This window comes from Cyprinus carpio, unplaced genomic scaffold (assembly GCF_018340385.1).
Source record: "Cyprinus carpio isolate SPL01 unplaced genomic scaffold, ASM1834038v1 S000006635, whole genome shotgun sequence".
NCBI lineage: Eukaryota > Metazoa > Chordata > Actinopteri > Cypriniformes > Cyprinidae > Cyprinus > Cyprinus carpio.
In genome coordinates this window covers 206,696-225,736 of record NW_024879264.1, presented here as the reverse complement: position 1 = coordinate 225,736, position 19,041 = coordinate 206,696, and the positions used below count along the sequence as shown (strand labels likewise).

The 19,041-nt window shown below is 37.1% G+C and overlaps 1 pseudogene; it reads right to left on the bottom strand.

Moving 5' to 3' along the window:
• Positions 1 to 1,194: 1,194 nt before the first annotated feature.
• Positions 1,195 to 19,041, bottom strand: part of LOC122144299 — a 139,619-nt pseudogene continuing 121,772 nt past the window's right edge.

Genomic DNA, 19,041 nt, shown 5'->3' with positions numbered 1-19,041 from the left:
GGTTAATTAGACAATATTGGCATTTGTTGGTAGTGAAAGGTTTACAGTATTTCCGGCTTGAAGGATTGCAGTGAAAATGCCACATTTAACATGTAGTACAACATTATAGACTTCATTTTGGCCCTGTTTCAAGCAAGACTGTTATCACACTGCTGCAAAAATATCTGGCATCTTCGTCGATTACTGCTCTCATCTTTCTGCTCCCGAATTGTTTTTGAGCGATTCGTTTCTGAATTAGTGCTAGGAATTGAATTCGCCTTACCATTCTTTTGGATTTAATAATTTATTTAAGTTTCTTTTCAAAATGATCAAAACGACTGGACGCCGAGCTTCCTTTCGTACTCTTAATAAGGTTCCTATATCAGTTGAACAGCTTTGTTTCTGAAACTGACGCGTTCAAGCAACAAAAAGGTTATAACTGAATTTTGGGAATAAAATATAATTAAAAACAGAGCCTTGAGGAACTGTGTACTTGATTGTAGTTTAGGCAGTTTTCTGGGCCGAATAACTGTTTAATGCTCATGCTGAGGAAAAGGTTTTGTGACATTCTTTTGACCAAGAAAAAACGACTGAAACACAAAATGTGTCAAGCTGGTGACTCACGGTCTCTTGGTGAATAAGCTAAATATATCCAGGAACGTAGCAAGCAATAACACTGGCCAGAACTGAAACTCGTCAGGGCATCAAAATCCAAACCCGTCTCTATGTGCCACTTTATTTACCATGATTCATGAATATTACAATCTTTAAAAGCGACATGTACACCATCTGCATACAGTCCTGTAAGCCTCATAAGTGAGTGCCAAGCATTGCGGTGCAAGCATGGAAATACGGTTTAGTTTTAACTATATAAAACAACCATGTGCTAAATAAATCATTTAAAAATACAATGAAGAGAATAGTAGACATAATATTAAACTGACCCTCCACAAATGGATTTGATTCATCTTGTTTAAAATGTCATATTGTTGTCTGCTGTTTGCATTGTCCTACCAACTGGCCATGTCCAAACCAAAAGAAAACGCTAGAACGTCCTTTGTTATGTAATGGCCTGATTGTTTTGTGTTTCATTAAGGTTTTATGTAGCAGGTGTTTCCCTGGCTCGTACTCGTCTGCTATTACAAAGGCAAAAGGGTGAGTTCCGTTTCTCACACACTGATTTGACCTACGCCCACTTTCCGGTAAACACTGTCGTTAGAGCCGCTCCATGTAGTTTCGTAGTTCCTCCTTGGAGTCACCAAGCTCAACATCCTGACATAACCCACTTAATGTCATTGCAGATCTACTCCCAGATTTTCCTTAGCCGACTAAACGCTTTCCACTGGGAATGGTGTGAATGTGGAAAACTGTAACAACGTTTCCTTTTGGTTGTTGGTGAATCACCTTTGCTGTCGTTTCTTTCCCCGGTGCAGCACCGTGATTGGTTTCCGGCTCCTCGGTGCAGCCTGGCAACTTGAACGTTCATTCATGCAAAGAACCGCCGTTGAGAAGGTTGCTTCCTTCTTCTAACCCCCCTAAGCTGGAGTCCATAATGGTGATTGGGCTCATCGGTCGTGCTGGATACAAATTACATGGCTCCTCAGAAATTCGGCATCATTTTCCCAACCCCCACCCGTCATTGGGCGTGGGTTCAAGCCTCTCCTGGTCCTCAACTCTGACCCCTCCTTTTGCCTGTACTTGAGAGTATAATGAGATGCAGTTGATGAGGAAAACCAGAATAGCCAAACAGAAGACGCCTAACAAAGACGTACAATTCCCAATTTCAAGGTCGGTAAGTCCATGAGGTATTTGTAAGTCGTCCTCATCCACGTTTATTCCTCGGGAAGGTCCACTTAGTAGCTGGCCACAGAACATCATGAAGAAGTCACTGATCAAAAACAAAACTAGCCGGGCAACTGGCTCCCATCATCTGAGAGCTTGTCTCCACCCCTGGTCTCCTGATGATTGCCGTTTTTGGGTTGTGGTGGTGATTCTCTCATTATAACCTGTCCCCATGTCTGAGATGGGAGCTTCCATAGTAGTGGTTGTCCATTCCTGTCCTATCCGGGAGAGATGGGGTTCTGTCTGCGGTCTCCTGTCTGTTGTTCATGTCATCTCATCCTGGCCAAGTCGCCGGGTCTTAAGGCCTTTCACTACGACCAACTCACACGGATGTTCAGTTTCCAGCTGCCAGTTAACGCTCCGACGCTTAAATTTCTGACACCTTCAGATACCGTCATTTCCACGCACTCGTGACCTTGACCCTCAGCATGGGCAAAATGACCGGCCCACCGGCCTGCGGCATCTTTCCGTAGGACACCACATCCTCATCCAGAGAAGTGGCAGTCAAACAAACTCTGGGTTGTATAGGTCCAGAGGATCCCATGGAGCCATCACTGAACTGCGCCCATGCACTGATCAGCGCCTCCTACAGAGGGGCACAGAGAAAACAAAGATACTTTTGACTGTATCAGCAAGCAATGCATGTATTTATACCCTATCAGCTATTGCAGGGGTGTCAAATCCTGCTTCGTGGAAGGCCTCGTCCTCCAGAGTTCAGCTCCGCCTAGAACTGAACACATCTGAACCAATAATAAAGTTTTTTTAGGATCACTAAAAACTTTTTCAGATGGTTGTTGGAGTTGGAGCTAAAAACGTTAGACAACCTTGAGCTTGATATTTAATTGTGCATGATGAGTTGCTATTTGGTAACTTTACATTACTTTGCTATCCATCTAATGCTCACGCTAGTTCTCTTTAAAAAAAATAGATTTAAATGCTGGCCTTAGCAGATCCAAAATTAATATCTATTTTTCATACTTACATAATCAGTTCCTAAATTCCCTTGGAGCACTTAAAATGACTGATTTTATTGTTTTATTGTTATTTTTAACAAATAATTTTGAATTTGCCTCATCAACATATCTCATTCGAGTACAAAGGCCAGCACTAGTGAGCATCAATTTTCAAGATCTGTCTACGATATTTTAATAATCATAGGCTCATAATGCAAAAGGCCCCCTGAAATTAAATATTCTGCCTTATAAAAGGCTATTTTGAGGCCAAAATTTGGGTCAGAATCTTTTACAAGGAACGCCAACAGATTTCATCAAATTTTTAAGCATAATCTTTCACAAAAAAGCAATAAAATATCACTGTGGTGTCATATTATATTTGCTTGCTTTTGCTTTTCCGGTCTGGTCAGCTGAGGCACATAGCACCTTCTATAGAGGTAAAGAAACGGTACTAAAAAAAAAGTAATTATTATTATTATTATTATTATTTTTTAAAATCTACCATCAGATTGTGGTCTTTCAAAATCAAAAGGCATATAAATATCTGCTTCAAAGAAACATCATCTATCGACTTTTTTTTCATCGCAGAACCCCATGGTGGTTGACCGCATTAATATTTCTAGCATAACGTCACTAAAGAAAACTAAAATATAAGGAACCAATCAATCACAACGGTGTGCATGGGGGGGGGTTTTTACCACAAAATTGCCATTCTGCAAGACAGAGATGCAATCTTGTTGCGAATGGACAGTTTATTAAATATTTTTTAAATAAAACTATGCCAAAATGGTTTCATGATACATTAATAAATGTGTAATGTAACTGTACGTGGATTTTATCAATTCTAAAGTTACGTACTGTAATGTGTTGTGGTGGCTACTCATCAGCTAAGTATTGCCTAGTAGCAGTAAAACAATGAGTTAAGCTCCCTCATGAGTGGAGCCCATGTTCACTGTGTTTTTCTTTACTAATATAACTGTATTTAACAGTATATTAGCAATCCTTTAATGTGCCATGAATCAAGTCTCGTGCTCTACTTGGTGGGTCAGAAGGATCAGATTAAAAGATATGTGAGATAACACAGTCAATACTACATATATGGGGCTGCATATAGGGATTTGTAACACACAGCATCTTAAGCTCTTCGACTTACCAAGACATCAGCGCTCGCTGTCCACTAATAAATATTCTACAAATCCTTCTACGGGAGGGGAAACTCCCAAAGCACTCTATCAGCACTGATCACAGCAAATGAGGGGAGGTCATGGATGATATCTTTAAGACTTTAAAAGCATTCTATGAGCACCAAAGGGAGGTTGCAGTGTGTTTATATATTCTGCATTTGCCTGTGTTTTTTAAATAGTTATTTTTTTTAATGTTGTTTTGTTGATTTATGTAAATGCTTCACGCTTCTTATGGCCTAGGCATATTGGAAGAGGACTGTGTATTTATTAGTGCAAGATCTATGTCAATGCTTTATCGTGGGTTTATAACTGGAGATTCACATGCTGACACTTGCTGTTTCAAAACTTTGCTCACATGTTTTTATTTTTTTTAAATGTGCTGTCTGCAACTTATATTCCAAAATGACGTGCATAATGCAATAACAGCAAAATATGCACATATGGACACATTTGGATTTGAGAGAGGGTAGTGAAGCTTTACCACATTGCCGTTGTTTTCCTTTTTTTTTTTTTTTTTTTTTTTTTTTTACTAAATTAGTTTAGGCTTGTCATTTACACTAAATGTTGCTTATTATGAATGGCCCAATACTTTATGTATAATTTAGGCCATAAAACCTAAGGTGCTTAATATGATGACACTATCTTGTTTGATGCACTACTATTTGTAGCATAGTCGCTGTCCTGTGAATTATTCCAAATCAGTCATTTGTGAGGCTCCATTTTCAGCTATGGACATTTTAAACACATTTTTAACATGGTGCACACCATCTGCGAGGTTCCGCAGTTCGATTTGCAATAGGAGACATTTGGCAGACACCACAGATAAGGGACGAGGACGCTCCACACCATGAAAGATATTTTGGTTGCTCACGTGTGGAAAGTGTTGCGTTGTTCACATGAGAAATGGGAGGAATCACAAAAAAAAAGCTTATGGACTAACGCATACGTGGGAAAAGTATCATTGGTAGATTGTGCCTTTGTAGGAATAGGCAGTTTTTTGAAACAGTTTTGAGGTGGTAATTGTGCATCACAATAAGGAAGAATATTATTGTTCTTTTGTTTGAACATTGTGCTTGAAAATTCATATTTGCATGAAAAACATCTCTGTAGCTTAATATGCATTGTCATATTTAGTTTCCACAAGAATAAACAGACTATTTAAAATCCTCTGACACATGTAGGTCTTGCTTAATTGAAAAGATTGTGTTTAACAGCATTGCACTGGGGCTGCTAAACTGAAATGTGTGGTCTCATATTGATTAAGACTGTCAACTAGAAGATAATTATAACCGAGTCCCAGTTACGGATGCACTGAACACTCACCACCTCCACCCGAGTCCATATAATAAGCCATAATAAGTCCGTGGCAAGATGTAACCTATTGGTCACCATAGTTACTTTTCATCGCCTGGGTTATACATCAACACTTGTGCAACAAATGACCATGTAGACAAAACACTCCTTGATAGGCTGTTATAGAAAGAGTGGAATTGCGGTGGGTTTTAGGGACGTGTTGTTATATAAAGGTCTTACTCTAGTGAAGGCAAGTGTAAGCATTCTTGTTTCGGAAAGTATTTTCCAGATAAATGCACACCAAACGGTTTTCAGTAAAAGCTGACTGAATCCTTACTATTAAAACATAGTTGTAATCATTATATGCGATTTAATTTAATGACAATTTGTATTAATTCACATGAGCTAGTGTGTTTTCACGTGTTGACTCCCTATTCACGAAAACAGGTAATTTAACATCTATATTAAGTGCAAAATAATTGAAATCTTGAAAATCTGAATTTACAAGTATATTAATCAACTAAAATGCATAGATCACAAGAAAAATATAGCTATTTCTTCCTCAACTAATTATATACAGATTGCAGTGCTTAGTCGTCCATGTGAAAACCTTTAACAATGATGTTTAATAAGTATTTTCATAAGGTGTTGAATTACATAGATTCAGGTAAAAAAAATCGTTTCAGACTTTTCTAAACTACACTGAGAACAGCAATAAAGATAAAAACAATCCAGATTTTCATATACACACTTTTTTGTATAATTGTGGTTGATGTTAACAGGCATATTCTATCTACAGAGACAACAATTTATGGCATGTTTTCAAAATGAGTTATAAAATATTTTACATTAAACAAAAGCTCCTGTCCTGGCATCATTTCAACTCTGGTTCATCTCGTTACATGTTATTTTTATATGAGTGTTCAATTAAAAGGGCGCAGCTCTAGCTGCGGTTGTCAAAATAATGTTGGCTTCATCATAACTCAAGACATTTTTGCTATAATTTGTGTGGGCTTCTATTTGGATATAGGTTCCTTTTAAAAAATTCATATTTGTGTGGCAGTAAACATCACACTGACTCTGAGAACATATTTAACTCTTGCATTGTAAATGCTTCTAGTTCATGCTGTAAGCTTGATAGCTTCTATAATGGATCCTTTAATGGGATTTAAAGGGGTCATATGATGCTGCAAAAAAGAACCTTATTTGGTGTATTTGGTTGTAATGAAATGTGTTTACTGCGTTTAAGGATAAAAACACATTAGTTTCCCACATACTTGGACATTTATTATTCCTCTTCATGCCCCACCTTCTGAAATGCAATCAATTTTTCCTTCACAATGCTCTATCTCTCTGAAATCGCGAGTGGGCTGTGATTGGCCAGCTATCTAGCCTATTGGTGAAGTGGCCGATGGCTCAAGCGTTGATTACGTAGGTGTTAACGCCGCTTAACATATGTGATGCCTTGTCCGGCTGTAGCAATGAGACATTAAACATAAACACACCCTTATAAACGTGATATAAACATGACTTCTAGTCGTGTCTTCCTTGTGGAAGGCAAAAACAAAGCAGTTTTGCTTTCTCAGACGAAACAGCCTTCATACACTCGCCTTGAGTTGGTGGAGGCCAGAGGCCGAGATGAGCCGCGGGCGGGCTTGAATGAGCAGAGGCGGAAAGGCTTGGAGAACGATGCGCGGCAGGCGATTCTACGACAGGAAGCGTACCTTGGTCTTGCAGCACGCGGATCAGCTCCAGGCATGACAAAGCGGAATATCGTCCTCGTTTTGGAAGCCACCAAACAAAGTAGTTTCGCCTTCACATTGAACACACGCGTCTATCGTCTATACCACATGGAGGCGGTGGCAACAACAATACTACAACAAAAAGAAAGTAGCGCCTTCTTTCTTTGCAATGAACACCTGCGGCGGCGTTATGCAAATCTGCCCACATACTGACGTAAGAGATTAAGGGCGTTTTCAGGGAGTGTGGTGGACGAGTGTTTACTTTTTATAAAGAATATCTCTTTGGATTTGGAGAACTTTAGTCTTTGCAACTTCAACAGATTCCCAAAGAGCTTGTTCACTTTATTCACAAAGGCTTGGAACACTCCAAAGAGAAAGACAAATTTGAAAGCCGCATCATATGACCCATTTAAAAAAGTATAACAATATCAATCGTCATTGGTTGTTCAGGAAAAGGTGAATATTCTGGTGTGTGTGGTTGTTGTGAAATTACCCTGTTTTAGGATTGCTGAGCACTTCGCTGTGTGGGTTGCCGTGGCGCGGATGGCTCGGTTACTGTTTACTTCCTGTCTGAGCTGCAGGTCTGAAGTGTGAGCCCCACTAGACCACTGCAGGCCTCAGTTCGTGATGGTCACTACTCGATCATCCATCATACCCTCACCGTCTTCTCTGCCAGGATGGAGTCCTTGGGGTGTGAAACCCCCCCCAAAAAATTTTTGTTTTTTGGGGGGAAAAACAGAACCTAGAGCAGAGCATACACACAAAATCACATTATTAAATTACACAACATCATAGGCAATCTGTGCTGGTGTGTAGACCATCGCTGCCCACAGGGATTACCTTCATTACATTACAGGGAGAAATATCAAAAACACAGAGCTGTAAAAACCTAGTGTATTTGATGCAATAAAAAGGTGTTACAGACAGTCGTCCTGCCTGCCCACACTTTCACTGAAGACAAGCACATATTAGATATCTTGTCTAAGAAGCAGACAGATAAAGCAAATAAATCCAGATGCACTAACACTCCTCTCAGACACATGGTACGCTGCAATATCAGCCCCACTTTACTGGAGAAAAGTGGGCTGCGGAAAAGGTAGCAGTCTTAGTTATTGGTTGTGTTCGCCTTGCAGAAAAGGTACACTGGAGGAGGGAAACCATGGGTAAAGTGATGGTACTTGATATACAATGAGTCGATGACAAGATTAATGAGAAGAAGAATCTACTGGTAGCTGTTAAAACACAGAGACAAGTTGTTAGAAATGTGTTCATGTTGGCATTCATGAGGGTTTTGAAACTTATGTATATTAAAGTTTTAAATTTAAAGGAAATAATTCAAACCCAAAAGGTGTTTTTTTTTTCCTCACCCCTCGGGTCCATCTATGATGTTAGATGAGTTTTGTTTTCTTCATTGGAACATATTGAAGAAATTAAGCATTACATCTGTTGTTCACGCCATTGAATAATCTGCAGTAGACTGGGTGGGCCAGAATTATTGTTTAAACAACTGATAACTGCAGCTCACAAACAACAAGTTAATTCAATTTCACAAATTCAATTAAAGATCTTGCAATCTGCGAAAGCTGTGTGTTTTGTAATAACCCACGTCGATAACAGAATTTTTTAATTCAAAGTGTTGCTTTGGACATCTGAATCAGGAAAGAAATATGCACAGATGAAGCAACCGTCTAAATTAAAACCAGTAAACAAGTCAAAAAAAAAAAAAAAAAAAAAACAGTGTCTAAACAACCCATATGTTGGTGGATTTTGATGTGAAAGGACCACAGGGTAATGGTAAGCTTTTACACTGAGAGAAAGAGATATTATGGATTATAGAACAGTATTTTGGCCAGCAACTGTATATCTTTTACAAATATGAATTTTAAGAGTCTTGCTCTTCTCTTTATAATTCCTATGTGGTTGTTTTTCCGTCCATGCATTTTGGTAAACCACATGAAATGTTTAATTGGCAGACAAACAGTTTTCCAAATATTGAGAACTATACATACCTGAATGGCTGGTCATGCCTGTTGTCCTTTGCCCTCCAAAACCCGTCCCTCTCTTAGTCTGGCATCCGTGGAATCCTCCTCTACTTTCAGGAAGTCCCCAGACTAACTCTGATAATGTCCCACCTGCCAATCACTGCCCAGCATGTGGCCTACCTGACCTCGGCGTCTCCCTGAGGATTCAGGCCACAAAGTGTGGTGAGCAACACGCACCATGGCCCTCTGGATGACTGTAGAGTACATGTCTTTCCTCTCCGCGCTTCATCATCGTTCATCTTCACACTGTCCCTCGTTGACCTGGTGAATGGAAAGGACACATTTTTGAATCTGCACCCAGAATCTTCAGCATTTTTATAAACCAATCATGTTTTTTTGTTAAACTCTATCAGAAAGGTTTTCATGAGATAGTTTTTGTTTGTTGACACTCCTAAAGTTAAGCTTCAATTAGGCTGATGCCACCTAATCAAGTGGGAGCCAATTAATCCTATCATGTTTTGTATCATACAATACGCTGCGACTGCAGTGACATTTAAGCAAAAGCTGGAAATACAATGAAGCATTTGCTTTCATTCAGGACTGATCATCTAGGTTTGATGTTGGATCAAGGTCAAGGAATTCACAAAGAACACATTCATATTTGAAGAGAGTTATAGCATGAAAATATCCTCCACTCACATGCAGAACAACGCCATTATTATTTCTCTCCCTTATCACACACACACACACAACACACACACACACACACACACAACACGCACACGCACACAAGCATATTTGTTAAAATATATAACACGTTTTAGTGCTTTTGTTCCTTACAATGAAGAAAGACAACAGTACTAATACTTCTAATGTATGACTGCCAGGTAATCAATTCATGCTCTCTTCAGGCATATAGTAACAGAGTACAAAATACTTACAATAATTACTGTATCTAAGTACAAATTTTGCAATATTTCTACTTTACTTGATTATAAATGTTCTGTTGAACTTTCGTTTTCTTTTATGAAGAGCAAAAATTAAACGGATACAGTTTTCTTCACACCCATACTGCTGTGTGGACTTGCAGTAACCTAAATGCTAAACAAGATGTTGTTTATTGTTAGTTCAAGATTCCCAATTAACTAATGTTAGCAAACCCTATTGTAAAAGTCTTTATGAAAAAAAGTATGCTTGTGCTATTCTATATATATTATATTAATATATCTAATAAATAGCACTGGGTTTGATATTTTATTATGCTTGTAAAAATGGTGCGGCGTACATTTTCAACAAAAAATTGTTTTTGTTAATTATATAATTTTTATATATATTATATATTTTTTAAACCTATGTTAATTTTATAATATGATATATATATATAATATCTATATATATACAGTCGTGGCCCAAAGTTTTGAGCATTACATAAATATTAGTTTTTCAAAAGTTTGCTGCTAAAACTGCCTTTTAGATCTTTGTTTCAGTTGTTTTCTGTGATGTACTGAAGAAATATAATTACAAGCACTTCATACGTTTCAAAGGCTTTTATCGACAATTACATGACAATTAAGAGTCAGTATTTGCAGTGTTGGCCCTTCTTTTTCAGGACCTTTGCAATTCGACTGGCTGGGCATGCTCTCAATCAAGTTCTGCGCCAAATCCTGACTGATAGCAACCCATTCTTTCATAATAACTTCATGGAGTTTTGTCAGAATTAGTGGGTTTTTGTTTGTCCACCAGCGCCTCTTGAGGATTGACCACAAAGTTCTCAATGGGATTAAGATCTGGGGAGTTTCCAGGCCATGGACCCAAAAATTTCAACATTCTGGTCCCGAGCCACTCAGTTATCACTTTTGCCTTATGGCACAGTGCTCCATCGTGCTGGGAAATGCATTGTTCTTCACCAAACTGTTGTTGGGTTGTTGGAAGAAGTTTGCTGTTGGAGGGTGTTTTGGTACCCATTCTTTATTCATGGCTGTGTTTTTGGGCAGAATTGTGAGTGAGCCCACTCCCTTGGATGAGAAAGCAATCCCACACATGAATGGTGTCAGGATGCTTTACTGTTGGCATGACACAGGACTGATGGTAGCGCTCACCTTTTCTTCTCCGGACAAGCCTTTTTCCAGATGCCCCCAAACAATCGGAAAGGGGCTTCATCGGAGAATATGACTTTGCCCCAGTCCTCAGCAGTCCATTCACTATACTTTCTGCAGAAGATCAATCTGTCCCTGATGTTTTTTTTTGCAGAGAAGTGGCTTCGTTGCTGCCCTTCTTGACACCAGACCATCTTCCAAAAGTCTTCGCCTCACTGTGCGTGCAGATGCGCTCACACCTGCCTGCTGCCATTCCTGAGCAAGCTCTGCACACTGGTGGTCACTCCGATGTCCCGCAGGTCTGAATCCTCTTTAGGAGATGATCCTGGCGCTTGCTACGGACTTTCTTGGACGCCCTGAAGCCTTCTTCTTTACAAGAATTGAACCTCTTTCCTTGAAGTTATTGATGAAACCTATAAATTGTTTGATTTAGGTGCAATCTTAGTAGCCACAATATCGTCTTGCCTGTGAAGCCATTTTTATGCAACGCAATGATGGCTGCACCGCGTTTTTTGCAGGGTCACCATGGTTAACAATGGAAGAACAATGATTTCAAGCATCACCCTTCTTTTTAACATGTCAAGTCTGCCATTCTAACCCAATCAGCCTGACATAATGATCTCCAGCCTTGTGCTCGTCAACATTCTCACCTGAGCTAACACAGATGATTACTGAAAAGATCTCAGCAGGTCCTTGAATGACAGCAATGAAATGCAGTGGAAAGGAAAGGTTTTTTTTGGGATTAAGTTAATTTTCATGGCAAAGAAGGACTATGCAATTCATCTGATCACTCTTCATAACATTCTGGAGTATATGCAAATTGCTATTATAAAAACTTAAGCAGCAAGGCCTTTTTCCAATTTTCAATATTTATGTAATTCTCAAAACTTTTTGGCCACGACTGTATATATATATATATTGTTTAGTAATTGAGCTGTTTGCCATTTATATCTGTGTCTATATCATTTTTTATAAAGATTTACTTTTTTAGTTAATTTAGTTAACATTTTTGTACTTCAACTTAAATGAAATGAGAACTAGCTCAAATTAAATAAGTTTAAGTTTTATTTCAGTTAATGTTCAATTTTATTTCAAGCAATGGCATTTTTTTGGTTTTAGTTAACGATAATACCCCTGATGTGCCAAACAATGATAAATTTGATCGCACTTCAAAGGCAGTGACATTCAAAAACTGCTATAATTATGACTTTATGGTCCAAATACTTTTTGGGGACATGTATTTTATTTATTTTTATTTTAATAAATAAAAAGCAAGTCGTGGCCTAATGGTTAGAGAGTTTGACTGCCTAACCCCTAGGGTTGTGGGTTCGAGTCTCGGGCCGGCAATATCATGACTAAGGTGCCCTTGGGCAAGGCACCGAACCCCCAACTGCTCCCCCGGGACGCTGGCAGCATAAATGGCTGGCCACTGTTCTGGGTGTTTGTTCACAGTGTGTGTGTGTGTGTTCATTGCTGTGTGTGTGGACTTTGGGGTTTGGTTAAATGCAGGGCACGAATTCTGAGTATGGGTCACCATACTTGGCTGTATGTATCACTTATTTGATTTTTTCTCAAGCTCCAGGGAGTCAACATTCGTTGGCTAGTAGCAAGAACAAGAGCAATAACATCAACAAAATGATCTGAAACTTTTTCCCCCTTGTAAGAGAAACTGAGTGCAAACTTATTTACGATGTGAAAATCCATCTTCACTATACTTTCAAAAGAACCACTGTTTTAAGAAACAAACAAAAAAGGCTCATGTGAAGGGAAGATGTATAGTAACAAGTGACATTTTGTGATTTAGCCATCAGTTGTTCTGAGTGAGATCACAGTGTCAGAGCTCGATATCTGCCTACACAGGAGGTCTGAAGATGATTCAATAAAACAATATTTTCCAGAGAGCAGACAGACGTCCCTTAAGGGGGGCACCACGTATCCCACTCACACAGTCTCATTCCTTGACAGGAATAGTCATTCCCAGCGGTCTGGACTTTATCATGCCATCCTGGTGCTGGAGAGAACACTGTTAACACCAGGCTGTGAAAAGTGCAGGCCAGTCTGCCACTCTACACACTACAGACTTGGCTACGAGCACGAGCATAAAACACACTCTCTCGGGTCAGTTTTCTCTCTCTCGCACTGCATGGACCAACTGGCAGAGGACGAAGAGCCTTGCGATTCTTTCTCACATAAACACATAGCAGTAAACAAATGGATCATCAGTGCCCACTAGCACCAAACCATAATGCTGTTACATCAGCAAGGTCATGCCTGTTATGCCACGATAAATATAAATGAGGAGAATGTGTGGAGAGGGGAAATCAGTGGTGAATGCAAAACACACACACCCCTCTGCCATATTTTGAGAGGGTGATGAGCCAAAAGTGACATTTTTTTCTCCTCTCTTTGCATGAAAAAATGTCTCCGGGTCAAGTAAAAACAAAACGTAAGGTGACATTGCCATTTTTAAACATGCTCGTTCATCCTTGCTAAACATGTTCACATCTTGTGATAATCACAGGAAAGATGAATGTACTTTGGGCATGTGCTGTGTAGACTGGATTGCAGCAGCGATGAGAGCCAACTCTAGCATTGGCTAATGAGTGTCTGGGCTGCCTGACACATGTTCATAAACTCGGCTGACCAGAGCCTTGCCCTTGACTTTCTGTAGCACTATGTGAGCAGATGGCTAGTTGAGGCAGGCTAATTAGTCGTGATGTGCTGACGATGAAGTCCTTCATTTAACAGCATGCGTTTTAGAGGGTACATGTGTGGAGACTCGAGTCATTTGGGTAAGATGTCAACAAATGTCCTGATACCTCAAAACAATCTTGCTAACAAGAACACAATTACTGTAGATCTAACAGGGCCCCTAAAACCAGGTGGAGGCTCTAAACCAGACCTATTCAGCTGCTAAAAAAGTATGTAATATTTATTTATTTATTTTAAACTGGAGCCATGCAAGAACTTCTTCAGCTGCAGAATCCTAAACTGCTTGGAATGAAAGCTACTTTTTTGGCTGAACTTTTTTTTTAAAGAGATAGTTCACCCAAATAATGTACCTGTATGAACCTGTATGAATTTCTTTCTGCTGCTGAACACAATAATTTATTTTGCCATTGACTTCAATATATAGATATATATATATATATATATATATATATAATACATGATATACAAATATATCTTATATACAGTACAGACCAAAAAGTTTGGAAACCATTACTATTTTTAAATGCTTTTGAAAGAAGTTTCTTCTGCTCATCAAGCCTGCATTTATTTGATCAAAATACAGAAAAAACAGTAATATTGTGATATATTATTACTAATTTAAAATAATTGTTTTTTAATTTATTATACTTTAAATGATCATTTATTTCTGTGAGGCAAAGCTGAATTTTTAGGATCATTATCACATGATCCTTTAGAAATCATTCTAATATGATGATTCATTATCAAAGTTGGAAACAGTTCTGAACATGTGATACTTTTTTAGGATACTTTGATGAATAAAAAGTAAAAAAAAAAAAAAAAAAAAGAAGCTATGTTTTTAAAATATAATGCATTTTGTAATAACAATAGTACACTACTGGTCAGTAATTTGGGTCAGTAATTTTTTTTTCTTTCTTTTTTTTAAATAGAATCAATACTTTTATTCAGCAAGGATGTGTTAAATTGATAAAAAGTGATAGTAAAGAAAATATATATTAGAATATATATTATTATAATTTTTTTTTTTTTTTTTTTTGAATAAATGCATTTCTTTTGAACTTTATTTTTTTTTTTATTCATCAAATAATATTAGACAGCAGGAACTGTTTCCAACACTTCATAATAAATCAGAATATAGAATGATTTTCTAAAATGATCCTGTGATAGACTGGATGTTACATGTGACACTGAATGCTGGAGTAATGATGCTGAAAATTCAGCTTTGCATCACAGGAATAAATTATTTTTTTAAAGTATATTTCAATTAGAAAAACTATTATATTAAGTTGTAAAATATTTCACAATATTACTGTTTTTTCTGTATTTTGATCAAATAAATGCAGGTTTGATGAGCAGAAGAGACTTCTTTCGAAAAACATTAAAAATAGTAATGTTTCCAACTTTTGGTCTGTACTGTATATATCAAAAACCTGTTGCGAAATCTGCATGGGGAAATCTTTTACCTTCACGTGAAATACCCAACTGCATTGATTCATACTGAATGGTTGAAATTTACATGCAAAAATTATACCAAAATTGGTTTAATTGTGACTTAATGGGACATTTTTCGTTTCTCAAACTCCAAGTAGTTGACATTCATTAGCCAGGCCATTAAACATTGAGTGAAATGTTTCCAACCCTGTTACCTAACAATGTCAGCATCACCTAATAAACATTCATAAGAAAAAGCCATGTTATTTACCCCAGTCTTCAAAAAAATGTGTCAATTTAATCACCCATTTTTAATTATTGTTTTTAAATCTAAGTTTGACAGAACCTGTGACACCAAGGAGCGTGTGGGTGCTGCAGAAGTAAATAGTGTAATGAATATTACAACATGAGTGAGTGGGTTCTTAAGGGGTCAACCACAGCAGTTGCATTATTGCCACAAAACTGCAACATAAGAGGGACTAGTTGGGGCTCTGTCAATGAATCAGAATATGATTGCATCAGGTGGCCATTTGTTAGTGTTCTCTGAATTGAGGACTGTCTGGAGGAACGGCAATCGAGCCCCTCATTACAGTCCACTAGAGCCACACTGACAGACAACCTCCCACTACCAGAGACTCAGACCTATGAAGGATCCTGCTGGTGTAGAGCTTTGTCACTTGTCTCATTTAAGTCTAACTTAACTAGTTGTTGTCCAAAAATCATTATATACTGATTACATTAGACCATTAACCTCTCTCCAACGAGAGATTTCAAATCAGATCGTGCATGACATACATTCGATTGCCAAACACCCACATAACTGGAGGTACCAGCAAAAAAAAGATCTAGATTTTTACATTTCCTTCAGAAAGTTAAATCATTTGTAATAGTTACAACATTTTGGGTCGGAGATAAGCGCATGAACAGTAATATACTATGGTTTGTCAATGAAAATAATCACTCTGTACTCGAACAGAAATATTGAAATCTCAAAACTCGCATTCAGGTAATTATTTAAAGTAAGTATTCATATCAACAAATAATCTGACATGAACGCATGTATCATAAGTGTTTCCTTGCTCACATAGCATAAAAAAGCATATATTTCATGTTGGAAATCCACTGTATTTGCAGTCCCTCAGTGCTTGTCTTCAGGACGAGTGGAACCATCCGGCTTGTAATATACACAGGTTTGATGGTTATTGCAGCATTGAGTGCAGTGAAATATTCTTGGATAATGACCCGCTAAACTTACTTTCATTGTTTTCATGACAACGATACAGGTGCTAATTTTATGTCTCTTTTAGGACTCTGCACTCTGGAACTGATTGTTATTTTTAATGTTGTTATAGGGATGAGATTAACCTCAAAATAGTTAATATCAAATCAACTTTTGTTCATACAACAAGTCCTGTATATTGGGTTTGAATATTGATTTTGAGTTGTAAATTTGTTTGTTTAGGTAGGAAATGTATAACAGCATAGATGTCCATTCAGCTGGTCATAAGGCCCTTAATCACCCTGTCTTAAATTATTTTCTGAGGTGACTGTACATCATCCCTTACATAATCTGTCCCCTATACAAACTGAAATTTAGGTTTTTTATTTTTTTATTGTTAGGTTTTTTATTTTATTTTATTTATTATTCTGGGTTATTTTATTGAAATATACAATTTGGATGAAGTAAAATAAAATGGACAGTGCGATTGTGCTCTTGTTTGTCTTAGTTAAACTCAAAATTTATCAATACTCTTTTTTGTTAATATTTTCTTAATTGGTTACAAGTGCAGATCTCTTCTTTCTTTCCCGTCTGCTCCAGAGAGTCTGGACGCTGTTAATTGAGTTTTCACCTGAAGACTGATAGTTTCCCATTAACTAAAGCTGGAGGAACTACCATGAGCATTGCACAGAGGTAGCTATTGTTGGTTAATTAGACAATAATGGCATTTGTGTAGTGAAAGGTTACAGTATTTCCGGCTTGAAGGCACATCCCTCCATTTTTGAGGTGATGAGCCAAAAGTGACATTTTTTTTTTTCCCTCTCTTGCATGAAAATGTCTCTGGGTCAGTAAAACAAAAAAACGTAAGTGACATGGGTGCCCTTTTTTAACATGCTCGTCCATATCCTTGCTAAACATGTTTCCACATTGTGATAAACACAGGAAAGATGAATGTACTTTGGCATGTGCTGTGTAGGCTGGATTGCAGTGGTGAGATGCCAACTCTAGCATTGGCTAATGAGCGTCTGGGCTGCCCTGACACATGTTCAATAAACTGCTGCAGAGGCCCTTGACTTTCTGTTAGCACTATGTGTAGCATGGCTAAGTGGAGGCAGGGCTAATTAGTCGTGTGATGTGCTGACGATGAATCCCTTCATTTAACAGCATGGCGGTTTTAGAGGGTGCATGTGGAGATCGAGGTTAATTTGAGGTCAGATTAGTAGTTAAGATTAAGATTCAACAAATGTTCCTTGATACCTCACAAACAACCTTGCTAACAAGAACACAATTACCTGGTAGATCTAACAGGGCCCTCCTAAAAACCAGGTCTTGGGGAGGGCTCTAAACCAGACCTATTGTCAGCGTTTGTTAAAAAAGGTATGCAATATTATCATTTAATTTATTTTGTATTTAAACTGGAGCCATGCAACGAACTTCTTCAGCTGAGGACCAGAAATCCTAGAACTGCTTGGAATGAAAGCTTACTTGTTTTTGCTGCTGAACTTTGTTTTTTTTTTTGTAAAGAAGATAGGTTCAACACCAAATCAATGTACCCTGTATGAACCTGTAATGAATTTCTTTCTGCTGCTGAACACCAATAATTTATTTTGCCATTGACTTCCCTAGTATCTCTATATATTATATATATATTATATATATATAATATATATATATATATATATCAATATAATATATACAGTACAGACCAAAAGTTTGGAGAACATTACTATTTTAATGCGTTTTGAAAGAAGTTTCTTCTGCTCATCAAGCCTGCATTTATTTGATCAAAAAATACAGAAAACAACAGTAATATTGTGATAATAGTATTTACAATTTTAAAATATTGTTGTTTTTAAATTTATTATACTTTAAAATATCATTTATTTCTCTGATGATGCCAAAGCTGAATTTTAGATCATTATCACATGATCCTTTAGAAAATCATTCTAATATGATGATTCATTCTCAAAGTTGGAAACGGGCAGTTCTGAACTGTCTGATACTTTTTTAGATACTTTTGATGAATAAAAAGTATGGACTGTTCAAATGATTTAATCACGATTAATCACATACAAAATTAAAAGTTTTTTGGTTTACATACTATATATGTTGTGAACTGTGTGTTTGTTATATTTTTATTATGTATATATAAAAATACCACCACACATTGCCCATGTATTATTTAAGAAGAATATGTTATGTTATATATGTTAAATATATTTATAATATAATATAAATATAAAATATCAATATATAAATGTATATACATGTAAACTATTTTCTAAATATACACAATATGATGTGTGTATTTATATATACATAGATAAATATACCCTGTACACATTACATAGTATTATGTTAAAACAAAACTTTTTTTTGGATGTGTGATTAATCAGTGATTAATCATTTGACAGCCCTAATAAAAGTAAAAAATAAATAAAAACAAAAAAAAAAAAAAAAAAAGAACTATGCTATGTTTTAAATATAAATATTTGTAATAACAATATATCACTACTGGATCAGTAATTTGTTTGGGGTCAGTAATTTTTTTTCTCTTCTTTTTTTTTAAATAAAATCAAACTTTTATTCAGCAAGGATGTGTTAAATT